This window comes from Artemia sp. Qi Xiang Cuo, chromosome 6 (assembly GCF_049724085.1).
Source record: "Artemia sp. Qi Xiang Cuo chromosome 6, ASM4972408v1, whole genome shotgun sequence".
Classification (NCBI taxonomy): domain Eukaryota; kingdom Metazoa; phylum Arthropoda; class Branchiopoda; order Anostraca; family Artemiidae; genus Artemia; species Artemia sp. Qi Xiang Cuo.
In genome coordinates this window covers 12,026,758-12,041,849 of record NC_142799.1, presented here as the reverse complement: position 1 = coordinate 12,041,849, position 15,092 = coordinate 12,026,758, and the positions used below count along the sequence as shown (strand labels likewise).

The 15,092-nt window shown below is 33.9% G+C and overlaps 1 long non-coding RNA gene across 1 annotated transcript in view; it reads left to right on the top strand.

The window, feature by feature from the left end:
* Positions 1-202: 202 nt before the first annotated feature.
* Positions 203-15,092, top strand: part of LOC148950870 (uncharacterized) — a 34,585-nt gene continuing 19,695 nt past the window's right edge. The window contains exons 1-2 of the long non-coding RNA XR_016141915.1: positions 203-224; positions 9,042-9,216. This is a non-coding gene — a long non-coding RNA (uncharacterized LOC148950870). The remainder of the gene's footprint in view (positions 225-9,041; positions 9,217-15,092) is intronic.

The following is a 15,092-nucleotide window of genomic DNA, read 5'->3' as shown; positions in this document are numbered from 1 at the left end:
TTCACATCTTGTTGGGTTGAAATATTTCTATTTATTCATAAAACATTTCCATTTTGACATGTTGGATTAAACACCCTGATGTTTAACTGTTGCTACTCTAGGAGAGGAAATTATGTGCTAAACGATACATACAAGAATCATTCCACTCGTACAGTTTAGTTAAGTTTTGTCATTTGTCAGTTAAGAAGTAGTTTGTGTTGTATATTGCTTTTGCGTTTTCTAAGGTGATATTTTGGATAAGTTTGTGGCGAAAAGGTATAATAGCTTGTGTTGTATTTGGCTCTTAGTAAGATGAAGGGCTTTTTGTCGTTTTGTGAGGTAGTAGAAAATTTAAAAAATGTTTCCTGGGCTTAAACTATGCCCTGAAAAACCTTCCTGAAGTATCTACCCTCATCATATTAAATACCTAACCTCTATGTATTGAATAATTAATTAAAATATACCTGCATCGTAGGTCTCACCAAGACTAAGTTAATTATAACCGATTGCAGACAGATAAGCCTGTTTTTCTCAGATCAAACAGAGTACACTTCTCGAGTGTGTTATGGATAATACACACATCTGGTCCCGGTGTTTCTCAAAATTTGATACAAATCGCTTACAGCCATGGTTAAAATCCAATTCAGGCTGTAAGGAGTGTATTACAAAAATGTAGAGTCAAATAAAAATAGGCTAGGCTAGACACAAACCAAAATAATATATTAAAATTTTTGTCCTAGGATTAAAATAGGTTTGGGTACTTATGTATTATATCTTACACACCACAATGAAAACCACGCTATACATTGTATTACTCTATAGCGGTGTTTTGAATTATCCCGTCAAAAACGGGTTTTTCGTGACTGGTTTCCATTGCAGTATATGTTTAGTACAGGAGTACCGATTTAAATTTTTGACCCAGGATTGAAATAGGTTTGGGTTATTATGCATTATATCTTACACACCGCTATATACTATATAGGTAAATGCTTCAGGAAACCAGTCAACCGGCTATTTGCAATGACTAAATGGATCTCAAAGCGTGGTTTGTCATTCCGTTTACAATATTTAAACGGAATCTTTTATATACGGCAATGCAAGCCAGACAAACAGTTTGTGGTAACGAACTGTAAGTAAGGAGCGACCCGGCTCAATGGTAACCGAAACTCTAAAAAACGGAATTTTGATACCAATAGATACATCAAAAGAAATAGATTTTAATTTTGATTTCAAATATATAAGTTTTCATCAAGTTTAATCTTACCCATCAAAAGTTACGCGCCTGAGAAAAGTTATAGAAACTTAATGAAAATCACACAATCATATTCACCGTATTAGAGAACCCTACCGTAGAGGTTTCAAGCTCCTATCTACAAAAATGTAGAATTTTGTATTTTTTGCCAGAAGAAAGATCACGGATGCGTGTGTATGTGTTTTTGTTTTTTTTCCCCAGGGGTAATCGTATTGACCCAGTGGTCCTAGAATATTATAGTAGAGCTTGTTGGAACGGAAATTAAAAGTCCTAGTGCCCTTTTTAAGTGACCGAAAAATGGAGGGCAACTAGGCCCCCTCCCACGCTCATTTTTTCTCAAAGTCACCCAATTAAAATTTTGAGAGAGCCATTTTGTTCAGCATAGACGAAAATCCAATAAATATGTCTTTTAGGATGACTTAATCCCCCAGAGCTCCCAGGGAACGGTCTGCAAGTTATGAACTTTGTCTAGTGTTTACATATTGTATTGGTTATTGGGAAGTATACAGACATTTTCAGAAAGGATTTTTTTATGGGGGGGGGGGCTGGAGGAGGATGCTACTTGGGAGAATCTGTGCGCGGTGGATGTGTCTTTGGGGTAAGGGACATTTCTATGACGGGGGCGCCGGATTTACAAGAATTATTTAAAACAAGATGAGAAATTAAATTAAAAAAAAAACAAGTTTTTTTTTAACTGAAAGTAAGAAGGAACAGAATAACTTAAAATGAACAGAAATTATTACGTATTTTAGGGGGGTCTCCCCCCAGACAATAACACGCTCTTTACGCGACAGTTTTTTTTTGTGCTTTAAAAATAGCTATCTATTCTAATTAAAAGGCCTGTGTGATTAAGGAGTTTGTGAATAAATTTTTTTTTTCTTTTAAAGTAAGAAGCGTCGTGTTGACTAAGGGGAGAACCCCCTCATATATGTAATAACATATACGTAATAAAAAAAGCAATAAAAAAACAAGCGATACGGCTCAATAGTAATCGAAACTTTTAAAAACGGAATTTTGATGTCAATAAATGTATCAAAAGAATGGGCTTATAATTCTGGTCCTAAATATGTAAATTTTTATTAAGTTTAGTATTACTCCTCAAAGGCTACGAGCCTGAGAAAATATTTATTAGAGGGGATTTTTTAAAGAGGGGGGAACATCCCCTACAAGTGAAAGAATTTTAATGAAAATCACACCGTCAGATTCAGCGTATCAAAAAACCCTTTTACACAGGTTTCAAGCTCATATCTGCAAAAATCTGCAACTTTGTATTTTTTGCCAGAAGAAAAATATACGAATATAGAAGTTCGTTACGTAAGTTAATTTGTAAATTACGTCAGAACCAAATTTAGAGACAGCCATTTTGCAAAAGAAAAGTAAAATTTTTATGCAAATTTTGTTTACTTATTTAATGACGGTGAGCCAAAATAAAAGCTGTATTAACTAAAAAATGATAAGAAATTAAATAAAAACTAAAGTTTTTTAAACTGAATATTAAAGTTTTTTAAACTGAAAGTAAGGAGCGACATTAAAACTTAAGACGAACAGAAATTATTCCGTATATGAAGGGGGCTGTCCCCTCCTCAACGCCTCGCTCTTTACGCTAAAGTTTGACTTTGTCTCACAACTTTATTTTTTGAAACAATAAAAAACTTTAGCGTAAAGAGCGAGGCGTTGAGGAGGGGACGGCCCCTTTCATATGCGGAATAATTTCTGTTCCTTCTGTGTTTTAATGTCGCTCCTTACTTTCGGTTTAAAAAAATTGTTTTTTTTTATTTAATCACTAAATATACCGAGACGTGTAATGAAAAACATGTGTGCGCTGCCTTCGGGGATATAACCAACGGAAAGCGCGGTATTTAATTTGTTGTTTTTTGGGGTTGAGGGGGGGCGACTGTATCTTGGTTTGGTTACTTTTTTAATTTTTCTGCGCATATGATTTGCCCCCCCCCCACCTAATGGGCAAAGATATATCCCGTTGTTGTTTCTAATCTACTGTATATTCATAAATTTTTATTTTATTGTCATAAACCAAAATAGAACTATATAAAAGAGTCCGTTTAGTAGAAGAGTACCGTTTAAACTCTGTTTTTTTGGGGTTTTAGGGGAAAAAATGTACCTAGGTTAGGTTAGGTTACGTATTTAATATATGCTATGCTTTACCCCCCCCCCTAATGTGCAAATATATAGCCCAAATTCGTTTCTAAACTATTATACTTTCATCCTATTTTATTTCATTAACATTAACCAAACATGACTTCTTTCATGTGTGACATATAATGCATAAGTACCTAGGTTTGCATCTCTTACGAAATTTCCTAAGCATCAAAAATGAAGAAGGAGTATAAATACAAGGGTACTCTTGCATTATATGGGCATTTGCAAGGAAACCAGTCATGAGGCTTCCACTCGACAGAAACAAAGATTTGACGCTATCTGATGTTGTATAAACCATTATTCAGGGGTTTCTCACTCTGGGAACTATATTTAAACTGAGGTTTTTTGGGGTTTAGGGGAGGGGGGGAGGTACCTAGGTTAGGCTAGGTTGGGTTACGTATTTAATACATGCTATGCTTTACCCCCCCCCCACCTAATGTGCAAATATATAGCCCGAATTTGTTTCTAATCTATTATATATTCATCCTATTTATTTTAATTCATTAGCATTAGCCAAACTTGACTTTTTATCCGATACAAGCCCTCCCAAAATGGACCTGAAGGATTCCCTCTCAGATTGGTTTGAAATATCCTCCACCCCTGAAAATTCCCCCCCCCCTCCCGAATCTTTTTTGTAATTTTATGATGGTTTCTGTACTTTTCAATGTTTAGAAGGATTCGCCCGTTTTTTGTCTATTTTAAAATTTTCTTAACATGAAATCGAAAAATGAGAGGAGAAGCTTATATCGACGCCACTCACCATCTCCCCTAGCTATTATGGGAATGTCTTTGTGTTTCGTCCAAAGTAGGCCAGTGCCATTTTAATTCCTTGTTTTATGCTCCTTTTGAATATACGCTAATAGTTGTTAGCCTGAAAATGTACCCCTCCCCCTGATAGTCCCATGTACATCCCTAGGAAAATAAAAAAATAAAAAAATATTGAAAACTAAAACAATGAAATCCTTTCTTAATAATATGCACTATGTTACTATTAATCATACTACCATTTTGCTTTCTATTGTTATCCATTTTTTAAAACTATTTCAAATAATATTTGGTAAATAATGCGGTCAATGAGAGACAAAGATGACTGCAGAATAACCTGTCTTAATAAAGAGCCTATGAGGTATGACTATATTCAATGAATGTAGGAATATATTATTAGAGCTGAATAAGGGATCTTCAGGGGGGGGGGGTGCATTTTCAATATAATGACTATTATAATGTCTCCTTCAGAAAAGCCAAAAATCTTCGTTATTACATAAATTGGTGCTTCCAAGTATAGGCACTATCCTACATCGGGGGAGCTTTCGAAGCTCATACTTGGCCGATGAAGTTTACTCGTCATTGTACTACTCGCGAAATGGAACATACCCTTGGGGAACGCCCCTATGCTTGCCGTACTGGAAGTCCCCACCAGGAGAGCAGGAGTCCCTATAATAGAGTTTTCTTAACGTACTTTGTAATAACCTATGCATTTGGAATGACCCTTCAGTAGTGGGCTTTAAGGTGCTTTAAGAGAAGACACAATAAATCTTTTAAAATGAAAAATATGATTTCATTGCGAGGATTAGCGGCTTATCGTTTGATGATGGTCCCGTGAGACCTTATATTGAAAAAAAAAACACAGGAAAATATTCACAAAATAAAGGAGTCTTGGAAACATCTCGATAAAAAACTATTATTTTAAACTTTGATGAAAATTCTGTTATTTGAAAATACCTAAAATTGCAAACTTACAAGCATAAACTTGCACAAAAAATGGAAAGCAAGGGTTGAGTTGATACCAAACGCTATTTCCATTTTCTAGTGTTTAACTTCATTTGACCGTTAGAAATCCAGTAGGCTAGATGCTGTAAGGGCTCAACAAAAAATCTTTTTATAATTATAATTTACGGTATGACTGAATCATTCAAATGTCGGGATTTCTCTCCCAGGGAGAGTTTGCTTCGTACCTTCAATGCAATTACTTTTTTTCGACCACTTCGTATGGAAAGGGTGATGTTTAGAGTGGGTTTATTCGATTTCTAGTGCTCGTTTTAAGAGTCAAAAATGATCGGAGTGCAACCAGCCTCCCTTCTGTACCTTATTTCTACTCAACAGACCCCGTTCCCTGACCCTCAAAGACATCCGATTAAAATTTGATGTATCCATTAAGGGGTTACTCATTTCTTGCCCACTGGTGTATATGCGCCACCTGATGTACATGATTTCTGAATGTGGGACGCCGCTTCGATACCCATTTTGTTGAAACCAGTCAAACAATCCAATAAATATGCCTACACAGCCACTGGGGTAAGGACTCATCCCCACAGCCACTGTGGTAAGGGCTGAAATAATGCAAATTTTGAGTTGTTTACATATAGCTTTATTTTGGAAAAAGGGCTTGTTTGATGTTGGGTCTGCTTTTGGCTCGAAACTTAAGGAAAAGAATCAAAACCAGGAATCAAAGCAAAAGCTTAGGTCCGTAATTCCGTTGAATGAACCAATTTTTGTAAGAAATAGCCTTAATGCAATGTCTTTTTTTGCAATCAACAAGCTATTCAAATAACAATTCTCGATAAATTTAGGTTAATTTCTACTATCTGTCAAATGCATCTTGCACGCCAATATTCTGCCGGTATTTCACCGATATAGAAGTTACTTTAAATCTGTGAATTTTTGCTGCAGCCTGTTCGTTTTTTTTTCAGAAAGCTTAAGTTTGAACTGCAACGGAAGCCCTAAGGCTGGATTTAATAACTTGATTTGCCATAAAAATGGCAGTGTCTCGTAATAGCTTGGACTTTGATAAACTGACAAAACTGGCAGTGTTGAAATCTCCGCCAATAGATGAAAAAATGATGCAATTGTTGGAATATGATGCCCCCATACTTTCCTCCTCGGGGGTGGGGGGGGGAGGATATTCTTAAAATAGAAAAAAAGCGTAGACTGAATTGAGCCTGTACTAAAATGTGCGAAAATTAGTAAAATCCTAATATTTGAGAAAAAATAATGAAAAAGACACCGCTTACCTTAGTAAAAATCTTAGCTCTGCTCTCTCTCGAAAGTAGTCTTTGCAAGAAACGTGTCTCGGCGGGTATAATGTTGGGGGTGGAGGATCTAGACCCGTACTGTTAGGTTATATGCACCGCACGCCTAGGCTGACATGATTGTGGGTTCCCAATGCCGTACACAATTTTTTATTGTAGGCGGGGTAAAGTATATTTTTGAAGATCTGGGGGGGGGCGACAATTGTGTTGCTATTTCCTTTTTTTAATGAAATACAAAAAGTATTTGTTAAAGTATAGGGGAAGGCATACAATTTCTGGGGAAAGGGCTAATTCCCCACCCCCTTCCCAACAAGCACTAGTGGCCACCATCGGCTCTGATTCAGTTTACTTTTCCATAGTTTGCACTTAGCCTACATGTTTGCGAAGTTGTCTGGACAAAGAAAATGGACCTTTTCCTCGTCCTTCCTAAAATCCTGGATTCGTGCCAGGTTACTAAGCAGTGTACCAGTGTCTTTTATCCAGTTTATTTTCCGGTTGATTATATTAAGTTTTGTAATAGTTCTTTTAATGGGTAAATGAGATGAGGCCAATCAGAAATATTTGTGAGCCAACATTTGTGAGGCCAATTAGAAATGATTCCGGAGAAATGTACCATGCCGTGTTTTGGTCTAATATCTACTAGCAATGAGATTGAGGCACTGCTTTATTCTTGCTACAATCGAGATATTCTAAGAGACTAGCTGGATATCCTCCCCACGGGCAGAAGGCAGAACTTTGCATTTTTCTATGATTTTTCTTTGAGCTATGGGTCTTATTAGGGAGGCATGGGACTGAACCTTTTTAAGGAAGACGGACGTTGACGGTCTACAGCTCATATTGCCCCTTAAAAAGGGAAAATATGTTAAAATTCATAAAATCCTTGAAATTGAAATCTGAACCTTCTTTATTTCACAGCAAAACGCGTTCAAAAAAATTTCATGGGGAAATGAATGCCCCCTCCCTCCAAAAAAAAAACAGAAACAACTAACTATGTAGGAGCTATTGATTTTTTCCCCCTTTCTTTCGAGTAAAAAGTAGTAACTACCGCTATTAACAAGCCTGAATAATACAAATTTAACTGAAAAGTATACTGGATTAATTTGGTTGGGATTTAGGATTGAATCAGGGTTGTGGCTGCCATGGAAAGATTCGTGAAAATATGGACTTTTCATGCCAACTACAATATGTTATACAAGTGAAATCTTTAGAAATTGATCTTTCGAGATCGACAACCGATTATTTTATCGGTTATTTTAGCGATTATTTCGAGAGGACAACCGCCTCTCTTCTTCAGCGCGTAACGAAATAATGTATTCAAGAAAAGTGCCAAAGAAAAAAAAAAAAAAACGCGGAAAGTCAATGTGAAAAGAAACCAAAAAACCAACGAAAAACCCAAAAAATTAAAAGATGAATAAAATTCAATAAAAGCCAAAATTACAATAATTAAAACCAAATAACTAACAACAATAAAACCGAGTCATTCGCCAATATCCGTGTTTTGCACAAAATCCAAAAAGTTATGAACTGCCATTGACGGATACTAGCGAATAACTGAGAAGTTGAAAGAAGACAATTCATTCACTAAAAAACAAATGTGGTTTAAGAAATTATGATAGGTTACGTATTTAATATATGCTATGCTTTACTCCCCCCCCCCCCTAATATGCAAATGTATAGTCCAAATATGTTTCTAAACTATTATATTTTCATCCTACTTTGTTGTATTTCATTAGCATTAACGAAACTTCACTTCACGCGTGTTTTCTAGATTCTTGACAAGTACCATGTATTTTTTCCCAGTATTAAAACAGGTACAGACTAGTCTTTTGTCCGATTTCCTTAGCCTTAAACATAGAGAAGGAGAAGAACACCTCCCCAGGCATCCGCCCAATTTAGGCTCTGAATTCATTCCTGCATGTGATCATTGGACTTGCTCAATATAATGCCGCAGTTTTCATCAATATCGCCCCCCCCCCTCTTTTGAGAGGGTTTGTCCCTTTTTCGTAAATTACGCAGATTTTTTAGGCTCGTAACTTTTTATGAGTAATCTGGAATTTAATGAATCTTGTTTAGTTGGAATCACCGTAAAAACGAGATTCATTTGATGCATTTGTTATTGCCAACCATCCTTTTTTAAAGTTTTGGTTACTGTAGTCACATTTCGCTCTTTACTTGCAGTTCTACTAATGTAAGCAAGCATCATGAGTCAGTTGATTTGAGCTAGTTTTATAGATATACGTTGTATTGTCTACGAAGCAATACTTTTTGTTCGTTTAAAATTTCAACACCGCTATTTACTTTCATCAGATATTTTTTTTTTTTTTTAATTAACAGCATCAACAAGACTGATTTTCAAAAGTGTAAATAATAGTTAGTGCCCCTCTCTTCTCCCGTCACCCTTCCCTTTATAAATCATTTTAAAAATAAACCTTAATGTTTGAATAATCTTCAATTCCCATTCCCATATAAAAAAAAAGAAAAAAAAAATATTAAACGAGTTAGAGTGTAATAAAGAGTCAATTATTTACTATATTATTTTAAACAGAAATTATAATATATGTGTAATATTAGAGGTCTCTTCTCGAAATCACAATGTTCTGGTTATGAATGTCTAATTTTTATAGACTTCTGTAGTTCAGCGTAGAGACGAGACATCGGCTCAGGAATTAGAAAGTGAGATATCAAGTGCTGCTTCCTTTCCAGCTCAACGAGAACCCCCCTCTATTCACATGGCTCTTTGCATTGGGAACAGTTCAAAAAAGAAGAATGAATGGGACAAAACTACTATACCTGGTCCTGGTAAGTTTAAACTTCTAGACTGGGCAAATTCGAACAATTATTCGTACAGATTAACAAGCACTGTTGGTTTTACATCTGAAGGTAGAATAATCTTTCATGGAAGGTGATAGATTTCCAAAGGTCGTCCTTTTCTCCAAACAAAAAGCAGGTTACCCCCGAATAAGGTGGGAGGAGGTCATAAGGAAGCTTTTAAAGTAAACTTAAACTTCATGGAAGGTTGTAAAGAAGGGAGTTTTGAACAGATTGCAACGAAGAAGGAGCGTACGCAGTTGTGTTAGCCTCACGTGGCTTGGTGCTGCAGTGAGGTATTAGCAGTAGCAATAGTATTAAAAATCAATGTTCAGTTCAGATTTCAGAGTTTATTCACCAATAAATACAAAATGGAAATATAATAACCTTAGTCCCCTCGAAAGGCTACATGGCCAGGGATACAAGGGGACTTCTGAATGCTTTAATTCTTTTGTCTAATATAAACTTTATTCTTCATGAATTAAATGAAAAAACAAGTTTTTTCAACTGAAAGTAAGGAGTAACTTTAAAACTTAAAACGAACAGAAATTATTAAGTATATGAGACGGTTTGCCTTCTAGTCAATACCTCGCTCTTTACGCTAACTTTTTTTTTAGTACTTTCAAAAGAACTATCAAGTCTAATTAAAGAGGCTTTGTGATTCAGGGATTTGTGATTCGAACAAAATTTGAACTGTAGCGTAATATTTGAAACCATAATACACAAGTAACAAAACCCCTTCCCCCTACAGAAATTAAAAAAATAAAACTCAAATAAAATTCTCAAATTTTGGAAGCCTTCTTTTCCACGGGGGGGGGGTATTTTCTGGGGGTTAAAGTATTTGGACAGTTTGAAGTCAGAAAGCAATTCTTTCTAGGTATATAGCAACTAAAAAAATTACAGAAGAATAGCGAGGTATTTGGAAATTTTGTTGACTAAAAAAATAAATAAAAATAAAATAAAATAAAAAAAATCCCCGTATAAATTAAATGTTATGTTTCATTTAAGTAGTTTTTTTCCAAATGATTTTTTCAATGACCGTTTTTCCAAGTATCAAATACTATTATTAGGTTTATGTAGTGTTTCATTTAAGTGTTTTATGATGATCGCCATGGGCGCTGGGAAATTTGGGACTATAAATTAATTATTAGGAAACCAACAGAAAAAGAGCAGAATAGGGAAAAAACATGGAAAAAATGTGTTTTACTCCATTTTTATAAACAGTTGAGTCTAAAGGCATTATTATTATGGTGTTTGATAACCAAGTTCAAAACTGACGATATTGTTAGAAAATATCCGTCCAACGCTTTGGCATTCCTCAGAAGAACGGATTGCTGGGAGTATATATCTTAGTTTTTGTAGGTAGATTATTGTTTTGTGTATTTTTTTGTAGTTAATAACTTTTATTCATTTTTATATACTTTTACTTTAACTGACATATTTTTCCATTGCCTTTAAAAATGATGTATTCGATGTTCCAAAATTGTGAAGTGTTTAATTTTTATTAATGACGCTTACATTGACCGGTCTCATGCAGTAGGAATTATGTCTGTCCACTCGTCGAAGATCAATTTGAAACATAAGTAGTTTTTGATCATTGGCAATATTCTCATCGCTAATAAATTTAATAAGATTTTCCTCAAAGTGTTCTATTTCTAAAAGCGTGTTTATATTGGCCATAATTGAGTATGTCCATCCTTAGTGCAAGTTTTGAATTGCCTAGGACGTTATATAAATGTTTGTTTTCATGTAGTTCCTTCAGTTTCATGATGTAAGCTTTCTTATTGTTCACTGGAAGAAAATATTTGTTCAATGGAAGGAATCATCATATTAGCTTCAAAGAGGGATCATTTGATTGGAAATTGAAAGTTCTAGTTCACTTTTTAAGAGTCAAAAGAGATTGGAGGACAAGTAGCCCCCACCCCCTTCACACCCTTTTTTCCTCAAACCTATCCGATAAGAACTTTGAGATAGATTTTTTTTTAAATAGTTCAAAGACCTCACCCTTCCCTCTCCTACTGTCTACGCTAAAGTTTCTTCTTTATGCCAACTACGCTGCCCCCACCCCAAAGACTTTAATAAGGTAAAGTTTTGTATGGGGAGAAAGTTAAAAGTTTCAAGAAATTTCGAAGGGACGTTAAAACACATCAAAATACACTAATAAGAACTAGATAAAGAATTTTCTATCCAATTACTCCCAGAAATTCTCTCAAACTGAAAATGCTAAAATACTTCAAATTACAACCACACTAAAATATGGTTAAAATACATACTTAGCAATAAATGCTAAATTATTGTGGCACAAAAAATTCAAAAAATGGTTTAATCAAAACGATCCTGTTCTTTCTGCGTCAACAAATGAAATAGCCGAACTACTGTATTTTGAAGCTATTTTTTCGATCCATTCATTGTTGCGTGAAAAAATCACGTTTGATTTATTAGAGGCATAAAATTAAGTTGTCTATAGGAAAGGCCATAAGGCTTCAATGTTTTATTATTATTAATTAAAAAAAACCTTCCATAAAAATAAGTTTTCTAAGAAAAGTAAAGAGCCATATTGAACTCAGGACCAACAGAAATTAATTCTTATTATAGTTAAAACTCAAATGACCAGAAATTACTGTTAAAGAATAAATGAAAACCCCGAACGAACAGAAATTAAAATTAACTATCTTACAAACATAAAAATAACCGGTGCAAACATAAATGAATGAATAAATCTTATATAGCTTCAATATTTTTTTTATTATTTTCCCCCCAGAGGTCCTTTATATGCAAGGGTTAAAATACCATTTTGTTAAAAATAGTTGAAAGGTTAAATAACAAAACTCTAGTGTCGACAAAACACCCAGGGCCCTTGGGCAGGAAGGGATTCTTATATAAACTTCTGAGAGAGCTCATTTGATTGGAAATTGGAATTTCTACTCCAGCTTTTAAGAGTCAAAAGTGATCAAAGGGCAACTACCTCCCCACGCCATTTTTCCACAAAATACATCAGATAAATATTTTGAGGTAGCCATTTTGTTACAAAAAAAAAAATCAAAGGTCAGATAACGAAAACTCCGGGGTCGACACATGTTGTACAAACATAATATTTGTAATATAATTCGTTTTATAACTAATTAATCATTAGTTATAATAATTATACATACTAAACAGAAATTAAAATTAACTATCTTACAAACATAAAGATAACCGGTGCAAACATAAATGAATGAATAAATCTTATATAGCTTCAATATTTTTTTTATTATTGTCCCCCCAGAGGATTCTCGTATAAACTTCAGAGAGGGCTCATTTGATTGAAAATAGAAAGTTCTAGTTCACTTTTAAAGAGTCAAAGGAGACAGAAGCTTAATTAGTCCTAACACGCCCTTTTCCCCCAAACCCATCCAATAAAAATTTTGAAATAGCAATTTTGTTAAAAATAGTTCAAACATCAGATAATAAAAACTCCGAGGTTGACACAAGCCCATTTTTTCACTTTGATATTGTTACTTTGATATCAGTTTTGATACTTTGATGAATATTTGATTTTTTTTTAAAGTTTGATTTTGAAATAAGGAATTTTTAAAAACTTGAAATTTTTTGCAATCAAAAACGAATAAAAATTAATTAAAAAAGAATTCCGAAAAAGGTTAATCAACTAAAAGCAAGGAGCAGCATGCTGGTAGATATGGGAATGTAACATTTTAGCTGAATAGAGAAATAAATTAATTATTCCTACTACCCCTACCTCTTTTAACATTTATCTGAAGCCTCATGAAGAGAAAGCAATTTGTCCATTGAAATGTACTTATGTATTTTGCAAAAGTATTCAAAAAGTCTTTTTCCAAACCCTTTTTTTTAGGAAGAATTAAACAAATCTAGCTTTCAATGAGAAATTGCATTTAAAACTCTCAGAGCTTTAATACATGCTTTGCTAGATAGTAAACATTACATACTCTCCTTATAAGATTGGGAATCTTTTTTATGTAATTTAATTTAAATACTTTTTTATTATCAAATCATTTTTTAGTTTTCCTTTTATGTTGATAGCAAATCTTCTTTCTGGGAAGTTGCAGATTCAGACATATTTTAGTAGAAAAGCAGAAAAAACTACTTAGCAGTAAAAAAGAGAAAAATACATTTATTATTAGAATAAAAAGCTTGAAGAACCTAGGATGCCACATCATGCTTTGCTGCTTTTTTTGTTCCACCTTAAAACAAAAAACAAATTATAGCATTTTTGTCTTAATTTAAACGACTGGACTCGTTTGAGAAGCTTTGATCCCATTACGACATAATTCATGCTGAAGTAAATGCTATAAAAGGCTAGAAAAAAAAATTAAGTTCTTGCTCATTAAGAAATAAAATGTGTTTTGCGAAACAATTGTTGAATCTATCAAATTGAAATAATATTAAAGACTTCAAATCATAGAAACAAGACATATTTTCTCTTTTATTGCCTAGAATAAAACAACCGCTCCACAAGAATCAAAATCAGAGTTTTATTCTAGGCAATAAAAGAGAAAATATGTCTTGTTTCTATGATTTCAACTCTTTAATATTATTTAAATTTGATAGATTCAAAACTCTGATTTTGATTCTTGTGGAGCGGTTGTTTTCAACCGCTCCACAAGTGAAGTCATTTAAAGGAAGATAAAAATGCTACAATTTGTTTTTTGTTTTAAGGTGCAACAAAACAAGCAGCATAGCATGATGTGGCATCCCAGGTTCTTTAAGCTTTTTATTCTAATGTTGGGGCTTCTGAAGAATCAAGTCAATTGAGACGAGAGCCTGGAAATAATCAGGCATTTGCCGACCGAATCTCAAGGGTCAATCTAGTGGTGCTTGAACCTCCTAGAGACTCTGCAGCTCCTGCAAATCGTCTCTATGGGCTCGACCCCAAATTGGTATTCAAAGAGGACACAAGCGATAAACTTGATGGATTCAACTTTATATGCTCAGTCACCAAAGACGGAAAAACTTTCACTGGCAGAGGTAACTTTTTGAAATATAAAAAAAACTACCATTTACTGGTCCGTGTCTGGCAGATAGTCTTTTCTAGGTTAATTATTTTTAGCCAAATATACAGTTTGCAAACTTTGACTAGACATATGGTTTTACAATGCAGCAGCACCTTCAAATTTAAGTTGAATCCTTCAAAGTCGTTGAGTATCCCGTGTTTCTTATTAAATTTTGACTGATTCTTCCTCCCTCTCCCACTTTTTTAAGATAAGTATTTGCTACTAACAAAAACTGAATGATTAAATTTAGAGGTCTGTATAATTGAATACAGAATTCCAATTTTTCTCTATTAAACAGTTCGTGGTAACAAACTTTAAGAAGCGACCCGCCTCAATAGTAGCCGAAACTCTAAAAAACGGAATTTTAATACTAAAAGATGCATAAAAAAAATCCAATTTTCCTGCTGATTTCAAACGTATTTTTCTCTTTTTTACTACTAAGTAGTTTTTTATGCTTTTCTACTAAAATATGTCTGAATCTGCAACTTTCCAGAAAGAAGATTTGCTATCAACATAAAAGGAAAACTAAAAAATGATTTGATAATTAAAAAGTATTTAAAATAAGTTGCATAAATAATATTCCCAATCTTATAAGGAGGGTATGTAATTTTTACTATCTAGCAAAACATGTATTAAAGCTCTGAAAATTTTAAATGCAATTTCTCATTGAAAGCTAGATTTTTTTAATTCTTCCTAAAAAAAAAGGGTTTGGAAAAAGACTTTTTGAATACTTTCGAAAAATGCATTTTATTTCTTAATGAGCAACAACTTAAAAAAAAATTCTAGCCTTTTATTGCATATTAAATAAAAAAAACAAGTTTTTTTTAACTGAAAGTAAGGAGCGACATTAAAAGTTAA